At 40.5% G+C, this 24,090-nt stretch overlaps 5 non-coding genes across 5 annotated transcripts; all 5 read right to left on the bottom strand.

Moving 5' to 3' along the window:
- Positions 1-8,295: 8,295 nt before the first annotated feature.
- TRNAD-GUC (transfer RNA aspartic acid (anticodon GUC)) lies at positions 8,296-8,367 on the bottom strand. The gene has a single exon. It is a non-coding gene; the product is annotated as a tRNA-Asp (tRNA).
- A 1,364-nt stretch (positions 8,368-9,731) lies between these two features.
- Positions 9,732-9,803, bottom strand: TRNAD-GUC (transfer RNA aspartic acid (anticodon GUC)). The gene has a single exon. It is a non-coding gene; the product is annotated as a tRNA-Asp (tRNA).
- A 1,332-nt stretch (positions 9,804-11,135) lies between these two features.
- On the bottom strand, positions 11,136-11,207 carry TRNAD-GUC (transfer RNA aspartic acid (anticodon GUC)). Its single transcript has one exon. It is a non-coding gene; the product is annotated as a tRNA-Asp (tRNA).
- A 1,328-nt stretch (positions 11,208-12,535) lies between these two features.
- On the bottom strand, positions 12,536-12,607 carry TRNAD-GUC (transfer RNA aspartic acid (anticodon GUC)). The gene has a single exon. It is a non-coding gene; the product is annotated as a tRNA-Asp (tRNA).
- A 2,142-nt stretch (positions 12,608-14,749) lies between these two features.
- On the bottom strand, positions 14,750-14,821 carry TRNAD-GUC (transfer RNA aspartic acid (anticodon GUC)). The gene has a single exon. It is a non-coding gene; the product is annotated as a tRNA-Asp (tRNA).
- Positions 14,822-24,090: the final 9,269 nt, after the last annotated feature.

The following is a 24,090-nucleotide window of genomic DNA, read 5'->3' as shown; positions in this document are numbered from 1 at the left end:
CTACTAACCAAAAGCAGTCATTCTACTTGTAAATTGTGCCAATCGAGTGGAACAGCAGCCTAGGATTCACCACTGCTTCATCTCATTTTCCAAGAGAATGCAGATGTAAAGTGTTTTTGATGGTACGCCTGTGCATATTGAAATATTCAGAGCATATTCTGAATTTCAGTTAACACATCAGTAAGCATTTTGGCCATCAATGAATTCAACCTTTTTTCTCAATCGGAATAGGCAAGGATAATGACAGATATATTTTACAATGTTAGAAAGTACATCATTTTATTTAATTGTGTGAATAAAAGGAATCGCCTCCCCGTCTGGGAATTGAACCCCGGTCTCCCGCGTGACAGGCGGGGATACTGACCACTATACTAACGAGGACTTATTGGCATCAGTTAAACAGTGCTCACCTCCTTGGGGTTAAGGCATACCCTCGATCAATTCACAGTATTGTAATAGGCAGATTTGCTGCTTTTGGTTAGGACAAGTAATCTTTTTTCCTAAATATTACAATACAGAAATTCCTAGCCAAAAACAATCAGTTTTATCAAGAAATTATTTCATTGAAATAAATATCTATCTATCGATCTGTCTATCTGGCTATCTTTCTAACTATCAATATATATATTTATATATATATATATATATATATATATATATATATATATATATATATATATATATATATATATATATATATTACCTACTGGCGGTCGCCAGTAGGTATATATAGTTAGGATTTTTTCTCTATGGGTTTTTTGAAAATTCTATGTCTAATAACTTTGGCGTTTGTGGACGGAATCGGCTGAAATTTTCAGGAAAATGGCACATTTTGTTTCTGAGCAGCCCTTGAAAATTTGGGGGGGGTTCGTCCAGTGGGGGCCGAGAAAAAAGGGGGGTCCCAAAACGTGTTTTTAACATTGAGTTTTCCATAGGGCGGTTGGCCTCACTTTTAGCCCGAACGGCTGAATGGATTTGCACGAAACTTGGCAAAATTGTAGGGACTGGTAGCCCGATGTGCCTTTTGTAGGTCTCAATATATGTGCTCCAGTGGATTTTGAGAAATTAACGTTTAAAAAAAGATATATATCTGTAACAGCGGACCGGTTAGCGCTCTGGTTCGCGGACTTTTCGCGCAACGGAGCTTTGTGAAGCGAAGCTGATTGGTTCTCCGGCGTCTGTCAACATTCCAAACAGTCCGTAGCGGCCGCCATCTTGTCTCTCGGTAGGATCGAGAGACAAGAGGAGGTCAAAACAAAGGGGGAAATAACTATAAGGGGGCATAGTAGATCCTCGCTGACCCCCTAGGTTTGATGTGGAGGTTTTAAAAGGGCCCCGCGGGGCAAAAAAAAATAATAAAAATAATAATCGAACGGCTGAATGGATTTGCACGAAACTTGGCAAAATATTAGGGACTGGTAGCCCGATGTGCCTTTGCTAGGTCTCAATATATGTGCTCCAGTGGATTTTGAGAAATTAACGTTCAAAAAAAGATATATATCTGTAACAGCGCTCCGCTTCGCGTAACGGAGGTTTGCGAAGCTGATTGGTCATTCTGTCACTGGGCTATAGTTGGGCTACATCTGGCTGATATTTGGGCTACATTTGTTTTTTTGTGTGTCTGGCGGCCATCTTTGGGCTACATTGGGCTACATTGGGCTTCATTGGGCTACATTCGGCTAATTAGCAAATAGCTCATCGCAAACTAGGAATGGTAAAGAATCGCTATTTATTCCTTAAAGTTCGCTATTTAGGAAATGCAAATAACTTTGATGATACATATGGCGGTTCATCTCTAACAAGATAAGAAGCATAGGGATAGATTTATGATGACTGGCGCATCACCAGGGATGTGTTAGTCATTCTGTGCCGCTGTTCCGTCACCTATGGTGTGCTGCATTTACAATGCGGCGCATCACGGGGCAAAAACAGCACAGATGCGTGATGTATCTGTGCCGTAAAGGTGGCGCATTGCTGGAGTTGTATCGCAAGTGTGATGAAGCTCCAGCAAGGGTCGGGGGTGCCCCTGTCGCAGGGTTTCTGTTCTCACACAGAACTGTGGACAGAGGATTGGAACCTCGGCGAATTAGGGTGTCCCAAAACTCACGTTAGTAATCAAAAACTATTTAGCAAGCTAGGTACAGTGTCACATTGGATATAACAAACTCTCAATGTTTAGACAATCCAGAATATGAACTTATAGTACCTCAGGATACGTGGAACTCATGAACAGTCGGTCGTTATATATTTCTTAGAAACCAGAACATGGAGTTAAGAAGAACACATGTGTATTTGAAATGTTTATTTACTAATGCCGTCTTCTCAGGCGTAGTACCTTAGATAATAAAAGTACACATATTATCAGTAGCAAAATTACCAGCATAGTTACTAGTACATAAAAAGTGAATGGTGATAGTATGTTAACATGCTGTAAATGAATAAGAGTTAGCAACACTTATAAGCAGCCGCGGGCCGTGGAGGGAGTTACGGTGAGGCAGGGAGGCGGGGAGGGGGAGAAGCAGGGTGGAGAATACAAGTACACATATTATCAGTAGCAAAATTACCAGCATAGTTACTAGTACATAAAAAGCGAATGGTGACAGTATGTTAACATGCTGTAAATGAATAAGAGTTAGCAACACTTATAAGCAGCCGCGGGCCGTGGAGGGAGTTACGGTGGGGCAGGGAGGCGGGGAGGGGGAGGGGCAAGGTAGAGAGGGCTCCACCCTGCTTCTCCCCCTCCCCGCCTCCCTGCCTCACCGTAACTCCCTCCACGGCCCGCGGCTGCTTATATCTCACCCTCCCTAATACACATATTATATTATTTGCTAAGAAGGTCTCTTTGTGTTGGTTTAGGGCGTGCCCATACTTTAGTGTCTTAGATTTGAAGGAATCACATCAGCATACACCAGCTCTCTCTTCATGTGAACCGCATCAACTGTTGTGTATGTGTGTTCGGCAAAGCAATATAAAACCCGCCTCATGCCCAGAATTGGCAGAAGTTGCACTTATGTTATGAGTATGAAGTCGTGGAGATCAGACCTCATAACAATTCTGTATCGTGTTGTTCTTGAAACTTTAGCACTCGCTGTACAGATATAGTTTAACAAGTAAAGCAGATAGTAGACCAATAACATATTATTCTCATGTAAACCACGATGAACTACTAGGTGGAAAGCTAAAGCAACAACTAAATGTCGTGTGCAGAAGTTGCAAAAAAGGAAAAATGGCGTTTAAACCGGTAATGAGCCCATGCTAACTTAACACGGTGTAAAGATATCCAGGACCTAGATGACACCTCCCCATGATCCGGAAACGAACTGAATAAGATAATAGAAGTGCCATCTCATGAGAGCAGATTGCAAGTTTATATGTGGACGGTCCGCAAGGTAAAGCATTAAAAACTAGGAAAATTCAATGCTAAAGAAAAATAAAACAGCCAAGTACTTTATCGAGTCTTAAGCCAATAGGCAAGGTAAATAATAAAAACTTGACAATTAAGTCAATGAATTGTCAATGAAATGCTAGTACTCAGCATATGAAACATGAAAAAGGTCTATGACATAAGTGTGTATGCAAAATAAGCTGCAACAGCCTCCAACAGGAAGTCACCGTCTTCATCCGAAAACAGTTCAGCCATCCAATTTAAAAGCGGAAAAGAACATACGTGCTCTCCCAGCACCGGATCCTCTATCACCATCAGAGGACAGCTCGGTGGGTTTTCAAGAAAGCTGTGTTCCAAGAAAGACTGTGCTGCCGCCAGTAAATTCCAGGGACCAAGTAGTCCATGCATCAATGCCACAGCCATAATCCTTTCGCCAGGACAAACCAACTCGTGAGTAATGATAGGAGTCATCAGCTGATTAAAGTCGACGTCAGGAGAAACCGGTCCGCAGAGACACAAATCAATGGCCCAATCGAAATCACAGGTCAGGCAGTGAAATACAGGCTGGACACAGGTGAAGTAGGAGAACCGAAAAGATAATCCATATGCCGTGCTTAATATCGCCAACGGCATTGTGCCATAATATTCTAGCATGCGATTGCGGAACAGTGTCAGCAGCTGCAGGGTCGGAGGTTGCATAGGAGGGACATCCATATTTAAAAATGTAAAAAAGCACAAGAGCGTCCGCTGGTAATGCAAGTAAAAATGCAATCCACGAACCAGAGTGGAGAAAATGGAATGAAAGGGAGCAGGGATGACTCCAAAGATTTTCTCAAATGAAGTCACGAGACCACTGGTAACAACTTTAAAAAAGTGTGCCAGGGATTTTGTGGAGGATGCGTTAAAGATAGTCGGAAACATGTTGCTGAAATTGAAAGGCAAAGCTGTGTACGGGTGTTCGCTATGTGAAGTACGAAAGTTTCACGGGCCGAACTCAAGGCCACCTCTCTCTGAGACAAAAGAGCTCTTATTCTTGTCATGCCGTTGAAACGTGTCCCAAGGTTGGTATTTGTGGCCAGATTGAAAACTCCCTATGTTCATGTGTGGGAGGAAATAGAACATTTCTGCAGCAAATAACCCGTTCACTTACTGTTACGATAAAAGGAATACTTTTAATTAACTCAGAACAATCTTCATTATTGAGCATCAAATAACTACCATTTTCCAACAACTTGAACGTGGGGATGATAGCAGGAACTGGCGTGCCTTGCAACACGCAAGCCATATTTGGTCGGTGTTTGTTGCATGAATCGTGTAACTGTATGTGCCTACACATTAGTGAATGATCTGGCGTCTCAGTGCATTCCTCTCCATTCAGATAAACTTCTTGATCATCTTTGAAACATCTGTATGTGTATGGAAGCGACCAGACCTCATGAACAAAAGCACTACCTAAAGGTTCATAAAGACCTATTGGTATATATTTCATACAATTTGAAAACTTATATAAAGCAAAAGGCAGCGTTATTAAACCGTGGATAAGGCATGTTGCCAAAAAACCCGCAATCCTCTGCTGATGATGTCACTGAGCATGTCATGAATGATGTAATATGTGACATCATCAGTAGTGGATTATGGGTAATAGTATCTCTAGTTTACTCCCCTATAGCTGTCTTTCTTTTAACATAAGTGTGTGTTTCCTTCCCTTATACTTACTGTTTTTGGTTCGCTTCCAGTTCGCGTACCAGCGAGCGAACTAGGAAGCGAACTAAGAGAAATAGAGGTTGGCACAGTTCCAAATATTGTACCAATTTTTTAATAACGGGGAGGTAGTTCTGAAAAGAACTTTTTTTTTTATTTTTCTGAACATTTTTTTAATGTTTTTGAATTTTTCGGAACAGTTTTATATTTTTTTGGGTTTTTCTTGGAGGGGGCAATGAAAACGATTCATTGTAAAGGGCTCAACAGGAGCAACAAAACAAAAAAAGAAGTATTTATTATTTTGGGCGTTTCGGACAAACTTGCATATGATAGTCAATAGCTCTGTTGATCAGAGTGATGCTTCTTTCTCCGTAGGAAATGAATCCATCGCAAAATACGCAGGTGTGTTTTACTTCACCAAATCTCATTTGTATATTTGGCACCATCTCCCTGCCCTCTGGTCCCGTTACTTCCGGTACAACAGATCTTCTGGCCATAATAGGGAGATTATCTAGGTCGTTCCGAAACTGTGCAGCACTGTAGTTGTTAGGATGCCACCTAGTCATATGGCGATGCATTGTGTAGTTTCCGAAACTGTATTTTTTGTCGGTCCCTCTGGACAGTCTATCTTGACATATAAGGCAAGTTACGTATCTTGCATTTACTTTTTTCTGACCTTTGGGAATTTTAAAAAATTGCCAAATGAAGTTTTCTTTCCGGTGAGACGTCTTGGGCTGCTCAGGCAAAAACTGCCTCTCTTCGTGCTCGTCCTCCTGTTCCTCTTCTTCTTCTTCTTGTTGAATTACAACTTGAGCAGGTGGTCCTCTCTTCCTTGGAGGTGGTGGAGGTGGTGGGGAAGCACCAGCTGAAGCTACTAAAGAAGCCATTGCTCAGTGATCACAAAGGGTCTTTCTCTCACAATGATGAAAGTCAGAGTGAGGAAAGAAGGAGGGATTTTCATCATTTGGGAAAAACAAGAGTTCTCAACCAATCAAAAGTGTTCATTTTAGATTATATGACCTAGTCTTACATCATTAGGAAACCAAAAGTGAAATGAACCAATGAAAAGTGTTATTACCAAGTCACATGACTTGCTGTGTTTACGTTAAGCGCTTTGCAGGGCCTCCCGGTTTGCTTCCAGAAACCTGCGCTTTGCGACTCGCTTCGCGTACCAGTTCGCTAACGTAGCACGTCATATGACGTATCACGCGACAACGTGAAACGTCATGCGGACGGGAGGCGTCACGATGTTGTTTTCTAACGCGGCACTTGCGGTAAAGAAACGTTTAGCGGCTCGCGGTCTATTTCGCGGCATCAAGGTCAGCTAACGGGAAGCTTCCCGATTCGCGAAGCGGGAACGAAGAAAAAAAAATATTTAAAAAAAAAATTCTTCATAAACATATAAAATATATTTTTGGATTTAAAGAAGAATACATTTTACAGCTACAGATATTAGCTGTTAAAAAACCAATGAAATTCACAGAAAAAACCATAGGTTATAGACCATATATAGTTAGGAATTAGCATTTACAAAACCTTGAAAATTCACTGAAAAAACCATAGGTTATAGACCATATATAGTTAGGAATTAGCATTTAGAAAACCTTATTTTACTCACACAAAACCATTGAAATTCCATATATAGTTAGTTGCACTAACTATATATCGCGCACCCGCAATCCACTGCTGATGATGTCACATATTACATCATTCATGACATGGTCAGTGACATCACTGATGACATCACTGATGACATCTCAAATGACATCACTGATGACAACATCCAGTGACTGTATGTTTCTGTAAAGTTAAAATATGTCTTAGATATTGAAGAATGAGTGGATGTATAAGTGTCTGGATGAAGGATTTAGTAGGTGCGTGACTGACTGTATGAGTGAGTGATTAAATGTGTCTCACTGAATGCATGGGTTAGTGACTAAACTGTCTTAATTTGTGCATCATTATGTCTGTTGTGATGTAAACTGCTGCATGTGTTGATCATTAGCTATACGAGAGGCTATATGTGTTATTAATTGGTTGCCCAAGTATTTCTATGGGAGATTGAGTTTGTGTGGGGGTGGCTGGGAGGTGTGTGACTCTGTGCATAGATGTGTGAGCAGTTGATTCACTAGGTGTATGAGTTCAAGAGTGCATGTGGAAAAAGCTACATGGGCGGTTGACTGTGTGCATGAGTGTATTGATGAGTGAATGGATATCTCAATGCTACATGTCATAGTAAGTACATATGTAAAACACAGTACATGTGAGAGTTGGCATATATAAATAACTGTGCATGAGAGCCACTGAATGTGTGAGTGGCTGTATGGATCATTGTGAACTTGTATCAGGGATTGTATAAGAGAGTAAATATGTGTTAGTATATGTTTGAATAAGTAAGGTGTGTATAACTGTATAGTTGAGGAAATGGAGGTGAGATTGTTTCTTTGCATGACTGACTAGGTGTGTGAGTAACTCCATGGATGAGTGACAGTGTGTGAGTGTCTGTATACACTGAGTGTATCTAAGGTTATATTAGAGTCTGAAGAGGTTTATCGTATTAGCACAAGAATGATGTCAAATGAGATGTCATCAGTGATGTCATCAGTGATGTCATTTGAGATGTCATCAGTGATGTCATCAGTGATGTCACTGACCATGTCATGAATGATGTAATATGTGACATCATCAGCAGTGGATTGCGGGTGCGCGATATATAGTTAGTGCAACTAACTATATATGGAATTTCAATGGTTTTGTGTGAGTAAAATAAGGTTTTCTAAATGCTAATTCCTAACTATATATGGTCTATAACCTATGGTTTTTTCAGTGAATATATATATATATATGAAATCAGCTCACTTTACCATTTGCAGCTTATAACTATTAGCCACCAGGGGTCACTACTAACCAAATGCAGTCATTCTACTTGTAAATTGTGCCAATCGAGTGGAACAGCAGCCTAGGATTCACCACTGCTTCATCTCATTTTCCAAGAGAATGCAGATGTAAAGTGTTTTTGATGGTACGCCTGTGCATATTGAAATATTCAGAGCATATTCTGAATTTCAGTTAACACATCAGTAAGCATTTTGGCCATCAATGAATTCAACCTTTTTTCTCAATCGGAATAGGCAAGGATAATGACAGATATATTTTACAATGTTAGAAAGTACATCATTTTATTTAATTGTGTGAATAAAAGAAATCGCCTCCCCGTCGGGGAATTGAACCCCGGTCTCCCGCGTGACAGGCGGGGATACTGACCACTATACTAACGAGGACCTTTTGGCATCTGTTAAAGAGTGCTCACCTCCTTGGGGTTAAGGCATACCCTCGATCAATTCACAGTATTGTAATAGGCAGATTTGCTGCTTTTGGTTAGGACAAGTCATCTTTTTTCCTAAATATTACAATACAGAAATTCCTAGCCAAAAACAATCAGTTTTATCAAGAAATTATTTCATTGAAATAAATATCTATCTATCGATCTGTATATCTGGCTATCTTTCTAACTATCAATATATATATTTATATATATATATCTATATAATCAGCTCACTTTACCATTTGCAGCTTATAACTATTAGCCACCAGGGGTCACTACTAACCAAAAGCAGTCATTCTACTTGTAAATTGTGCCAATCGAGTGGAACAGCAGCCTAGGATTCACCACTGCTTCATCTCATTTTCCAAGAGAATGCAGATGTATAGTGTTTTTGATGGTACGCCTGTGCATATTGAAATATTCAGAGCATATTCTGAATTTCAGTTAACACATCAGTAAGCATTTTGTCCATCGGTGAATTCAACCTTTTTTCTCAATCGGAATAGGCAAGGATAATGACAGATATATTTTACAATGTTAGAAAGTACATCATTTTATTTAATTGTGTGAATAAAAGTAATCGCCTCCCTGTCGGGGAAATGAACCCCGGTCTCCCGCGTGACAGGCGGGGATACTGACCACTATACTAACGAGGACTTATTGGCATCAGTTAAACAGTGCTCACCTCCTTGGGGTTAAGGCATACCCTCGATCAATTCACAGTATTGTAATTGGCAGATTTGCTGCTTTTCGTTAGGATAAGTAATCTTTTTTCCTAAATATTACAATACAGAAATTCCTAGCCCAAAACAATCAGTTTTATCAAGAAATTATTTCATTGAAATAAATATCTATCTATCGATCTGTCTATCTGGCTATCTTTCTAACTATCAATATATATATTTTTATATATATATATATATATATATATATATATATATATATATATATATATATAAAATCAGCTCACTTTACCACTTGCAGCTTATAACTATTAGCCACCAGGGGTCACTACTAACCAAATGCAGTCATTCTACTTGTAAATTGTGCCAATCGAGTGGAACAGCAGCCTAGGATTCACCACTGCTTCATCTAATTTTCCAAGAGAATGCAGATGTAAAGTGTTTTTGATGGTACGCCTGTGCATATTGAAATATTCAGAGCATATTCTGAATTTCAGTTAACACATCAGTAAGCATTTTGGCCATCACTGAATTCAACCTTTTTTCTCAATCGGAATAGGCAAGGATAATGACAGATATATTTTACAATGTTAGAAAGTACATCATTTTATTTAATTGTGTGAATAAAAGAAATCGCCTCCCCGTCGGGGAATTGAACCCCGGTCTCCCGCGTGACAGGCGGGGATACTGACCACTATACTAACGAGGACTTATTGGCATCTGTTAAAGAGTGCTCACCTCCTTGGGGTTAAGGCATACCCTCGATCAATTCACAGTATTGTAATAGGCAGATTTGCTGCTTTTGGTTAGGACAAGTCATCTTTTTTCCTAAATATTACAATACAGAAATTCCTAGCCAAAAACAATCAGTTTTATCAAGAAATTATTTCATTGAAATAAATATCTATCTATCGATCTGTATATCTGGCTATCTTTCTAACTATCAATAAATATATTTATATATATATATATCTATATAATCAGCTCACTTTACCATTTGCAGCTTATAACTATTAGCCACCAGGGGTCACTACTAACCAAAAGCAGTCATTCTACTTGTAAATTGTGCCAATCGAGTGGAACAGCAGCCTAGGATTCACCACTGCTTCATCTCATTTTCCAAGAGAATGCAGATGTAAAGTGTTTTTGATGGTACGCCTGTGCATATTGAAATATTCAGAGCATATTCTGAATTTCAGTTAACACATCAGTAAGCATTTTGTCCATCGGTGAATTCAACCTTTTTTCTCAATCGGAATAGGCAAGGATAATGACAGATATATTTTACAATGTTAGAAAGTACATCATTTTATTTAATTGTGTGAATAGAAGGAATCGCCTCCCCGTCGGGGAAATGAACCCCGGTCTCCTGCGTGACAGGCGGGGATACTGACCATTATACTAACAAGGACTTATTGGCATCAGTTAAACAGTGCTCACCTCCTTGGGGTTAAGGCATACCCTCGATCAATTCACAGTATTGTAATTGGCAGATTTGCTGCTTTTCGTTAGGACAAGTAATCTTTTTTCCTAAATATTACAATACAGAAATTCCTAGCCCAAAACAATCAGTTTTATCAAGAAATTATTTCATTGAAATAAATATCTATCTATCGATCTGTCTATCTGGCTATCTTTCTAACTATCAATATATATATTTATATATATATATATATATAAAATCAGCTCACTTTACCACTTGCAGCTTATAACTATTAGCCACCAGGGGTCACTACTAACCAAATGCAGTCATTCTACTTGTAAATTGTGCCAATCGAGTGGAACAGCAGCCTAGGATTCACCACTGCTTCATCTAATTTTCCAAGAGAATGCAGATGTAAAGTGTTTTTGATGGTACGCCTGTGCATATTGAAATATTCAGAGCATATTCTGAATTTCAGTTAACACATCAGTAAGCATGTTGGCCATCACTGAATTCAACCTTTTTTCTCAATCGGAATAGGCAAGGATAATGACAGATATATTTTACAATGTTAGAAAGTACATCATTTTATTTAATTGTGTGAATAAAAGAAATCGCCTCCCCGTCGGGGAATTGAACCCCGGTCTCCCGCGTGACAGGCGGGGATACTGACCACTATACTAACAAGGACTTATTGGCATCTGTTAAAGAGTGCTCACCTCCTTGGGGTTAAGGCATACCCTCGATCAATTCACAGTATTGTAATAGGCAGATTTGCTGCTTTTGGTTAGGACAAGTCATCTTTTTTCCTAAATATTACAATACAGAAATTCCTAGCCAAAAACAATCAGTTTTATCAAGAAATTATTTCATTGAAATAAATATCTATCTATCGATCTGTATATCTGGCTATCTTTCTAACTATCAATATATATATTTATATATATATATCTATATAATCAGCTCACTTTACCATTTGCAGCTTATAACTATTAGCCACCAGGGGTCACTACTAACCAAAAGCAGTCATTCTACTTGTAAATTGTGCCAATCGAGTGGAACAGCAGCCTAGGATTCACCACTGCTTCATCTCATTTTCCAAGAGAATGCAGATGTAAAGTGTTTTTGATGGTACGCCTGTGCATATTGAAATATTCAGAGCATATTCTGAATTTCAGTTAACACATCAGTAAGCATTTTGTCCATCGGTGAATTCAACCTTTTTTCTCAATCGGAATAGGCAAGGATAATGACAGATATATTTTACAATGTTAGAAAGTACATCATTTTATTTAATTGTGTGAATAAAAGGAATCGCCTCCCCGTCGGGGAAATGAACCCCGGTCTCCCGCGTGACAGGCGGGGATACTGACCACTATACTAACGAGGACTTATTGGCATCAGTTAAACAGTGCTCACCTCCTTGGGGTTAAGGCATACCCTCGATCAATTCACAGTATTGTAATTGGCAGATTTGCTGCTTTTCATTAGGACAAGTAATCTTTTTTCCTAAATATTACAATACAGAAATTCCTAGCCCAAAACAATCAGTTTTATCAAGAAATTATTTCATTGAAATAAATATCTATCTATCGATCTGTCTATCTGGCTATCTTTCTAACTATCAATATATATATTTATATATATATATCTATATATTCAGCTCACTTTACCATTTGCAGCTTATAACTATTAGCCACCAGGGGTCACTACTAACCAAAAGCAGTCATTCTACTTGTAAATTGTGCCAATCGAGTGGAACAGCAGCCTAGGATTCACCACTGCTTCATCTCATTTTCCAAGAGAATGCAGATGTAAAGTGTTTTTGATGGTACTCCTGTGCATATTGAAATATTCAGAGCATATTATGAATTTCAGTTAACACAACAGTAAGCATTTTGGCCATCAGTGAATTCAACCTTTTTTCTCTATCGGAATAGGCAAGGATAATGACAGATATATTTTACAATGTTAGAAAGTACATCATTTTATTTAATTGTGTGAATAAAAGGAATCGCCTCCCCGTCGGGGAATTGAACCCCGGTCTCCCGCGTGACAGGCGGGGATACTGACCACTATACTAACAAGGACTTATTGGCATCAGTTAAACAGTGCTCACCTCCTTGGGGTTAAGGCATACCCTCGATCAATTCACAGTATTGTAATAGGCAGATTTGCTGCTTTTGGTTAGGACAAGTAATCTTTTTTCCTAAATATTACAATACAGAAATTCCTAGCCAAAAACAATCAGTTTTATCAAGAAATTATTTCATTGAAATAAATATCTATCTATCGATCTGTCTATCTGGCTATCTTTCTAACTATCAATATATATATTTATATATATATATATATATATATATATATATATATATATATATATATATATATATATATATATATATATATATAAAAAATCAGCTCACTTTACCGTTTGCAGCTTATAACTATTAGCCACCAGGGGTCACTACTAACCAAATGCAGTCATTCTACTTGTAAATTGTGCCAATCGAGTGGAACAGCAGCCTAGGATTCACCACTGCTTCATCTCATTTTCCAAGAGAATGCAGATGTAAAGTGTTTTTGATGGTACGCCTGTGCATATTGAAATATTCAGAGCATATTCTGAATTTCAGTTAACACATCAGTAAGCATTTTGGCCATCACTGAATTCAACCTTTTTTCTCAATCGGAATAGGCAAGGATAATGACAGATATATTTTACAATGTTAGAAAGTACATCATTTTATTTAATTGTGTGAATAAAAGAAATCGCCTCCCCGTCGGGGAATTGAACCCCGGTCTCCCACGTGACAGGCGGGGATACTGACCACTATACTAACGAAGACTTATTGGCATCTGTTAAAGAGTGCTCACCTCCTTGGGGTTAAGGCATACCCTCGATCAATTCACAGTATTGTAATAGGCAGATTTGCTGCTTTTGGTTAGGACAAGTCATCTTTTTTCCTAAATATTACAATACAGAAATTCCTAGCCAAAAACAATCAGTTTTATCAAGAAATTATTTCATTGAAATAAATATCTATCTATCGATCTGTCTATCTGGCTATCTTTCTAACTATCAATATATATATTTATATATATATATATATATAATCAGCTCACTTTACCATTTGCAGCTTATAACTATTAGCCACCAGGGGTCACTACTAACCAAAAGCAGTCATTCTACTTGTAAATTGTGCCAATCGAGTGGAACAGCAGCCTAGGATTCACCACTGCTTCATCTCATTTTCCAAGAGAATGCAGATGTAAAGTGTTTTTGATGGTACGCCTGTGCATATTGAAATATTCAGAGCATATTCTGAATTTCAGTTAACACATCAGTAAGCATTTTGTCCATCGGTGAATTCAACCTTTTTTCTCAATCGGAATAGGCAAGGATAATGACAGATATATTTTACAATGTTAGAAAGTACATCATTTTATTTAATTGTGTGAATAAAAGGAATCGCCTCCCCGTCGGGGAAATGAACCCCGGTCTCCCGCATGACAGGCGGGGATACTGACCACTATACTAACGAGGACTTATTGGCATCAGTTAAACAGTGCTCACCTCCTTGGGGTTAAGGCATACCCTCGATCAATTCACAGTATTGTAATTGGCAGATTTGCTGCTTTTCGTTAGGACAAGTAATCTTTTTTCCTAAATATTACAATACAGAAATTCCTAGCCCAAAACAATCAGTTTTATCAAGAAATTATTTCATTGAAATAAATATCTATCTATCGATCTGTCTATCTGGCTATCTTTCTAACTATCAATATATATATTTATATATATATATATATATATATATATATATATATATATATATATATATATATATATATATATATATATATATGAAATCAGCTCACTTTACCATTTGCAGCTTATAACTATTAGCCACCAGGGGTCACTACTAACCAAATGCAGTCATTCTACTTGTAAATTGTGCCAATCGAGTGGAACAGCAGCCTAGGATTCACCACTGCTTCATCTCATTTTCCAAGAGAATGCAGATGTAAAGTGTTTTTGATGGTACGCCTGTGCATATTGAAATATTCAGAGCATATTCTGAATTTCAGTTAACACATCAGTAAGCATTTTGGCCATCACTGAATTCAACCTTTTTTCTCAATCGGAATAGGCAAGGATAATGACAGATATATTTTACAATGTTAGAAAGTACATCATTTTATTTAATTGTGTGAATAAAAGAAATCGCCTCCCCGTCGGGGAATTGAACCCCGGTCTCCCGCGTGACAGGCGGGGATACTGACCACTATACTAACGAGGACTTATTGGCATCTGTTAAAGAGTGCTCACCTCCTTGGGGTTAAGGCATACCCTCGATCAATTCACAGTATTGTAATAGGCAGATTTGCTGCTTTTGGTTAGGACAAGTCATCTTTTTTCCTAAATATTACAATACAGAAATTCCTAGCCAAAAACAATCAGTTTTATCAAGAAATTATTTCATTGAAATAAATATCTATCTATCGATCTGTATATCTGGCTATCTTTCTAACTATCAATAAATATATTTATATATATATATATCTATATAATCAGCTCACTTTACCATTTGCAGCTTATAACTATTAGCCACCAGGGGTCACTACTAACCAAAAGCAGTCATTCTACTTGTAAATTGTGCCAATCGAGTGGAACAGCAGCCTAGGATTCACCACTGCTTCATCTCATTTTCCAAGAGAATGCAGATGTAAAGTGTTTTTGATGGTACGCCTGTGCATATTGAAATATTCAGAGCATATTCTGAATTTCAGTTAACACATCAGTAAGCATTTTGTCCATCGGTGAATTCAACCTTTTTTCTCAATCGGAATAGGCAAGGATAATGACAGATATATTTTACAATGTTAGAAAGTACATCATTTTATTTAATTGTGTGAATAAAAGGAATCGCCTCCCCGTCGGGGAAATGAACCCCGGTCTCCCGCGTGACAGGCGGGGATACTGACCACTATACTAACAAGGACTTATTGGCATCAGTTAAACAGTGCTCACCTCCTTGGGGTTAAGGCATACCCTCGATCAATTCACAGTATTATAATTGGCAGATTTGCTGCTTTTCGTTAGGACAAGTAATCTTGTTTCCTAAATATTACAATACAGAAATTCCTAGCCCAAAACAATCAGTTTTATCAAGAAATTATTTCATTGAAATAAATATCTATCTATCGATCTGTCTATCTGGCTATCTTTCTAACTATCAATATATATATTTATATATATATATATATTCACTGAAAAAACCATAGGTTATACACCATATATAGTTAGGAATTAGCATTTAAAAAACCTTATTTTACTCACACAAAACCATTGAAATTCCATATATAGTTAGTTGCACTAACTATATATCGCGCACCCGCAATCCACTGCTGATCATGTCACATATTACATCATTCATGACATGGTCAGTGACATCACTGATGACATCACTGATGACATCTCAAATGACATCACTGATGACATCACTGATGACATCTCAAATGACATCACTGATGACATCACTGATGACATCTCATTTGACATTACTGATCACATCACTGATGACCTCATTCATGTGATAATACGATGAAGCTCTTCAGACTCTAATATAACCTTAGATACAGTAAGTGTAAACAGACACTCACAGACTGTCACTCATCCATAGAGTTACACACACACCTAGTCAGTCATGCAAAGAATCAATCACACCTCCATTTTCTCAACTATACAGTTATACACACCTTACTTATTCAAACATATACTAACACATATTTACTCTCTTATACAATCCCTGATACAAGTTCACAATGATCCATACAGCCACTCACACATTCACTGGCTCTTATGCACAGTTATTTATATATGTCAACTCTCACATGTACTGTGTTTTACATATGTACTTACTTTGACATGTAGCACTGAGATATCCATTCACTCAGCAATACACTCATGCACACAGTCAACCGCCCATACAGCTGTTTCCACATGCACTTTTGAACCCATACATCTAGTGAATCAACTGCTCACACATCTATGCACAGAGTCATACACCTCCCAGCCACCCACACACACACTCAGTCTGCCATACAAATACTTGGGCAACCAATCAATAACCCATATAGTTAATCATATTGCTAATGATTAACACATGCTGCAGTTTACAGAACAACAGACATAATGATGCACAAATTAAGACAGTTTAGTCACTAACCCATGCACTCAGTGAGACACATTTAATCACTCACTCATACAGTCAGTCATGCACCTACTAAATCCTTCATCCAGACATTTATACATCCACTCATTCTTAAATATGTAAGACATATTTTAACTTTACAGAAAAATACAGTCACTGGATGTTGTCATCAGTGATGTCATTTGAGATGTCATCAGTGATGTCATCAGTGATGTCATTTGAGATGTCATCAGTGATGTCATCAGTGATGTCATTTGAGATGTCATCAGTGATGTCATCAGTGATGTCACTGACCATGTCATGAATGATGTAATATGTGACATGATCAGCAGTGGATTGCGGGTGCGCGATATATAGTTAGTGCAACTAACTATATATGGAATTTCAATGGTTTTGTGTGAGTAAAATAAGGTTTTTTAAATGCTAATTCCTAACTATATATGGTGTATAACCTATGGTTTTTTCAGTGAATTTTCAAGGTTTTGTAAATGCTAATTCCTAACTATATATGGTCTATAACCTATGGTTTTTTCAGTGAATTTCAATGGTTTTTTAATAGCAAATATCATAAGCTGTCGAATGTCAAGTACGTGGTAAGTGAAAACATTTTCGTGTTTATGCACACTGATCTGCTTTGAATGGTGCCCCCCCCCCCTCATTTCTATTAGGAGTACTCTCTCTTTGCAGATAGTGAAAGGTAGTTAACGCAGGCCTTTGCCCCCGTTGTAATCCGTCGTGCCTGCTTCTCTCTCCATTTGATTGATTGTTATCCAAGTATTTACTGTTTTAGAATTAGTTCTCTTTGGTTCATTCTCTATTTACAAACAAACACAGAGTCGCAATACTCTGTTTAGTCTTTGCAGATAATGAAAAATCGTGTAAAAAAAAAGAAAAGGAATCGAGCAAAATCAGTAGGCCACTAATGGGATCTCTTTTTGACCTCGCTAAAATAGAAACATTAGGAACAACCCCTCATGACAAATACAAAACTAGTGAGATGAACTGAACTCCACACAATGATGGCTGCAAAACAGCTCGGCTCCGCCACCCACCCCGCCCAAAATAACGATAAAGAGCGGCTGCCATGATTGGTTGCGGAATGGCCACAACGGAGCTACGAAATGGTGCTGCTCTCATGCTAACCCCAGCTTCGGTCTGAAACATCCAGAAACACTGTAGACTACCAATTCGATCAGTTCCGGTAGCGCCCCAATGTAACCCGGTAGAGAAGAACTAGCCCTCCCCTCTTTGACTGATGGTTCTTGTTGCCTGTCCTTTCTGTTGTCATTTAACAGAACTATTTAGCCTGCTGAAAGGGGTTGTGTTTCGACCGCTGGTTGGTGGAGACATTTTGACTATATTCTGGACCTGCGTTGTCGCGTAATGCGTCATATGACGCGCCGCGTTAGCGCATCCGGAAGTCATCCGGGGCGCGCAGCGCGTAACGTAAGCATAACAAGTCATGTGACTTGTTAATAAAACTTTTCATTGGTTCATTTTACTTTTCTTATTCTAATGATGAAAGCCTTGGTCATATCACCTAAAAATTACGCTTTTAATTACTTCCGAACATTATTTTCTCTTAAATATATGTTATAATGTTCCAGGCTAATGTACTTTCCCGGAAATTTTACAACTGTCCTGCAAGTAAAATATATTCTTTTTTCGAGAAAAAGAGCGTTTCTTCGTCCCATGACGGAGCAGTTGAGCAAAAGAGGGTCGACCTGCTGTCTTAGTCGCCGATACGCCTGAATATGAGATTCTTATCGATCACTTTATGTTGCAGGAATAGAAAACACAACAGCCCTTTACCATTTATCTTTACTGCGTTCCTTCGTATTATACCTTTTACCCTTCATGTAATTGGTCTGCTTTATTTCACTTGCCTTTTAATGATTCTAAAACAGTGACTATTATTAAAAACTTTACCAATGTATACACTACTACCATGTTTTCTTTTAAAAACCTTTATTGTGAAAATTTCATTATACAAATACGAGCCTATAACCACGTGGGCCTGCCACGGAGCAAACTGTAATCGTATATGATGAATAGACATTTACACTGTACAGGAACGTAACGGGCGGGCCATTAGGTTGCAAAAACTAAGGTGTCTAACAGTTACGGAATCGGTGGACGTACATTTTATAATTAAAATACGACAGGGCCAGTTACAATAAAATTATCTAGATATACATTTGCGGGCAAGTACCATGGGTGACGTTAATTCGAATTTTCAACAGTACAGTAATCAATAACACATCAGAACTTAATATCAATAGGGATGTCGAAATATTCAATCAATTCTCGTCCCCGCCCGCCATGTGCTTCAAAACTGCATACGTATCTCGTGATTTCAAGGTTCTGCAACCAGTACACAACAAGGAGTTACGAGTCCCATTTATTCCGGCGTCATTTTGGGCGAGGACGGGCAGGTCCAGGATATAGTCAAAATGTCTCTACCAACCATCGACTATGATGATGTTCATATGCTGTATTTATTAGAGTAACACTCATCTGCCCACATGAAATTAATTTACCACAATCTAAACATGTCATTTTAATCTTTCCAAAGTTCTTCTAAATATTTGGGACCGTTTCCCTTGCCTCTGAAGCTCTCAGTGCCACTTCTTTGATGAATGTACTAGCAGGTCAGGGGTTCTCCTCCAAATCTCTCTTTTATGCAGCACTATAATTAATTGGTGCCACCTCTCCATATGACGATGCATGGTATAGTTACCACAACTATATATTTTTTCGGTTCCTCTGGAGAGTTCATCGTGGCAGATGAAGCGTGTAACATACCGGGCATTTACCTTTTTTTGCATGTACAGGAAAGGAAAAAAAAATCGAGCGTTCGAGTTCTTAGGTGTCCCAGGGCCATTTTAGTGGACCAGGCCCAAATCCAAAGAACAGCTATCTCACAGGCTAATGGGGCGACCCACGCCGAGTTTCAGCATTGTAGGATGACCACACAAGTACAGCAACTTGCTAGACATCACCTCGGTGCCATCCGGATCTCGGCGCCCCACTGCAGATGAAGTGCCTCTCAACTATGAAACCACCACGGTGACATCCGGATCTTGGCGCGTTGTGCTGCCTTCGGCCTATTCGCACATCGGTCCGCTACTGACGCCATCTCACAGGCTAATGGGGTGACCCACGCCGAGTTTCAGCATTGTAGGATGACCACAACAACTTGCTAGACATCACCTCGGTGCCATCCGAATCTTGGCATCTCAACGCCTAGTGGTATCTTCCATACAGAAAATATTGTTACGCTGCCTTTGGCCCCATTCGCACATCAGTCCGCAACTTAGACATCACCTTGATGCCATCCGGATCTTGGCATCTCAGCGCCTTGTGGTGTCAGTCAGAAAATATTGTTGCGCTGCCTTTGGCCCCATTCGCACATCAGTCCGCTACTGACACCATCTCACAGGCCAATAGGGCGCCCCACGCCGACTTTTACCATTGTACGATGGCCACACCAGTGGCACAACTTCCTAGACATCACCTCGGTGCCATCCGAATCTTGGCATCTCAACGCCTAGTGGTATCTTCCATACAGAAAATCTTGTTACGCTACCTTTGGCCCCATTCGCACATCGGTCCGCAACTTAGACATCACCTCGGTGCCATCCGGATCTTGGCATCTCAGTGCCTTGTGGTGTATTCTCTTCAGAAAATATTGTTGAGCTGCCTTTGGCCCCATTCGCACATCCGTCCGCAACTTACACATCACCTCGGTGCCATCCGGATCTTGGCATCTCAGCGCCTTGTGGTGTCTTCTACTCCGAAAATATAGTAGAAAATATTGTTGCGCTGCCTTTGGCCCCATTCACACATCAGTCCGCTACTGACACCATCTCACAGGCCAACAGGGCGCCCCACGCCGACTTTTACCATTGTACGATGGCCACACCAGTGCCACAACTTGCTAGACACCACCTCGGTGCCATCCGGATCTTGGCATCTCAGCGCCTTGTGGTGTCTTCAAATCAGAAAATATTGTTGCGCTGCCTTTGGCCCCATTCGCACATCGGTCCGCTACTGACGCCATCTCACAGGCCAACGGGGCGCCCCACGCCGACTTTCAACATTGTAGGATGGCCACAGAAGTGCGACAACTTACTAGACACCACCTCGGTGCCATCCGGATCTTGGCGCGTTGTGCTGCCTTCGACCTATTCGCACATCGGTCCGCTACTGACGCAAACTCACAGGCCAACGGGGCGCCCCACGCCGACTTTCAGCATTGTAGGATGGCCACACCAGTGCGGCAACTTACTAGACACCACCTCGGTGCCATCCGGATCTTGGCGCGTTGTGCTGCCTTCGGCCTATTCGCACATCGGTCCGCTACTGACGCAAACTCACAGGCCAACGGGGCGCCCCACGCCGACTTTCAGCATTGTTGGATGGCCACACCAGTGCGACAACTTACTAGACACCACCTCGGTGCCATCCGGATCTTGGCGCGTTGTGGTGCCTTCGGCCTATTCGCACATCGGTCCGCTACTGACGCAAACTCACAGGCCAACGGGGCGCCCCACGCCGACTTTCAGCATTGTAGGATGGCCACACCAGTGCTGCAACTTGCTGGACACCACCTCGGTGCCATCCAGATCTTGGCGCGTTGTGTTGCCTTCGGCCTATTTGCACATCGGTCCGCTACTGACGCCGCCTCACGTGCCAACGTATTTTCTCCTAATGTTACACCCTATGCCGCATAACAGGTCATGTGACTTGTTTATAAAACTTTTCATTGGTTCATTTTAATTTTGGTTTCCTAATGATGGAAGGCTTGATCATGTGACCTAAAAACAACACTTTTCATAGGATGAAAACTTTTTTTTTTCCCCAAACGATGAAAGCCCCACCTTGTTTCTGGATGTTTCAGACTGAAGCTGGCGTCAGCATGAAAGCACCACCATCTCGTAGCTCAGTCGTGGTCATTCCGCGAGCAATCATGGCAGCCGCTCCCCACCAGAAGCCTGCAGGAGTCGGAGCCCCCAAAACTTTTGATGAATTCTCAAGGCGGAGGGGACGCTTTCGAGAATGAGGTCCAAGACCTAGCAGACAAGCGTCCGATTTCCAAGGTGTCCCAGGGCCATTTCAGTGGACCAGGCCCAAAAAGGAAACAGCCTGCCGCCATTTTGAGAGTCCTGTGACAGCCGCCTATCGCTGCACCGCAAGAGTGGGCGCAACTCAGCTGAATTGCGGCTTTTGACACAGTGGACCAAAAACGGACGGAATGGCAACTGAAACGGTAAAGGGGCGCCCCACTACAACAGATGACACTCCACCTGGAGAGGCCCGTTCACGCCGCCTCCCCCGGGGCGCTCCACGCCGTTATTCGGAGCAGCATTGTAGGATACCAAAACCAGTGCGGCAACTTACTGGACATCACCTTGGTGCCATCGTTCTGCTGCCTTGGAACTATTCGCGCAACAGTTTGCTACTGATGACCCACCCCCCGCGACGCCCCATGCCGTTATTTGCTGGGTGGCAACTTACTAGACATCACTTTCGTGTCATCTAGATTTCAACGCGTTCTGCTGCCTTGGAACTATTCGCACAACAGTTTGCTACTGATGACCCACCCCCCGCGACGCCCCACGCCGGAAATCTGGACGTTGTGCTGCGTTGGGACTATTCGCACAGCCGACCGCTACTTCGTTGTTTTTCCCTAAAAATGTTTATATGTTATTACTATTTTTGTTTTCTTGTATATATTTATAAATTATTAAAGTTTTATAATCTTACTACTTTGTCGGAGTGCTATATATTTTTAATGTGACACATAATTGTAAAAACTTTGATGTACAAACAGTCATCCCTGGAATCTTCCGCTTCAGGCTCGGTCCCCTCCCCAATCACAATACAGGATGGTTTTCAGATAATAGCAACGCTTCTGCTGTGACGAATCTCATCGAGTGTGGGCCTTGATCTACTATAACTCCTTTGAAGAGGGGTGATTTTTTACAGCTGTGGCCATAAACTACATCTGCAGGGCTAGCTGATACCCTAGGACCAGCCTGGACAATCGGACACAGAGGAAAAGGAGTGTCAGAGGGTGCGGTAGTGAATAGGGTGAAAGGGAGGTGTCGGGCGGGCACAGGGTGTGATTCTCAGGGAACAGCAGCACAGATGGGGGAGGTTTATTACCCATGCATAAGACAGAGAGCGGGGGTGACCACTGCCTGGGGGAGATGTTTGCGAGGGTGGGGAGCCATGCTAAGGATCGACAGCGTGCACAGAGTGGGTCTGGTCAAGGCATCTAAAATGGCTGCCGTGCACGACAAAAGTGTGGCATTTGAAAAAAGACAAGATGGCACAGACAATGTTTTTCAACACTTCCTGATTTCCTTCGAATCGAACGTTAACAGACGTTGGGGCATATTACCAAAGTTAAGCGATATTTATCCCTAACGATGCTTAGCAACGATTTTTTTACCGTCAGAAATTATCGCAGATAAACCTTGCTATTATCAAGGTTTATCGGAAATACGATAAAAAACGACCGCAATGCATTAATATCGCTGAAAACTCAGCGATATTCATGCATTACCGAGCTAATGCTCTTAGCCATGTTATCCACCTCCCATTGGATAACATGGCTAAGAACTGCTCAGGGCAGGTGGTAGCTTTTAGAGATATTCGCCCTTATCTCGAATATTTCCAAAAGTTGATAATAGGAGATAGCGATGTTAGCGACTGTTTCCAGTCGCTAACATCTTGGCATGCCCACTTTGCATGTCATTAGTGATAAATATCACTCACATGCAAAGTGGGGCCCAAGATGGTCGCTATCTTCTACTAGCCGTCGCTAACTGGTGTTAGCAACAGCTAGGTAATACACATATAATTTTATCTCCGCGAAGCGGAGCGCTGTTACAGATATATATCTTGTTTCTGAACGTTAATTTCTCAAAATGCACTGAAGCACATATATTGAGACCTAGCAAAGGTACATCGGGCTACCAGTCCCTACAATTTTGCCAAGTTTCGTGCAAATCCATTCAGCTGTTCGATCCTACCGAGAGACAAGATGGCGGCCGCTACGGACTGTTTGGAATGTTTACAGACACCGGAGAGCCAATCAGCTTCGCTTCGCAAAGCTCCGTAACGCAAAAAGTACGCGAAGCGGTGCGCTGTTACAGATATATACCTTTTTTTGAACGTTAATTTCTCAAAATCCACTGGAGCACATATATTGAGATCTAGCAAAGGCACATCGGGCTACCAGTCCCTACAATTTTGCCAAGTTTCGTGCAAATCCATTCAGCTGTTCGATTATTATTATTTTTATTTTTTTTTGCCCCGCGGGGCCCTTTTAAAACCTCCACATC

This window comes from Lissotriton helveticus, chromosome 1_2, assembly GCF_964261635.1.
Source record: "Lissotriton helveticus chromosome 1_2, aLisHel1.1, whole genome shotgun sequence".
Classification (NCBI taxonomy): Eukaryota; Metazoa; Chordata; class Amphibia; order Caudata; family Salamandridae; genus Lissotriton; species Lissotriton helveticus.
Note: the sequence above shows the minus strand (reverse complement) of the source record. Positions and strands in the feature narration are given on the sequence as shown.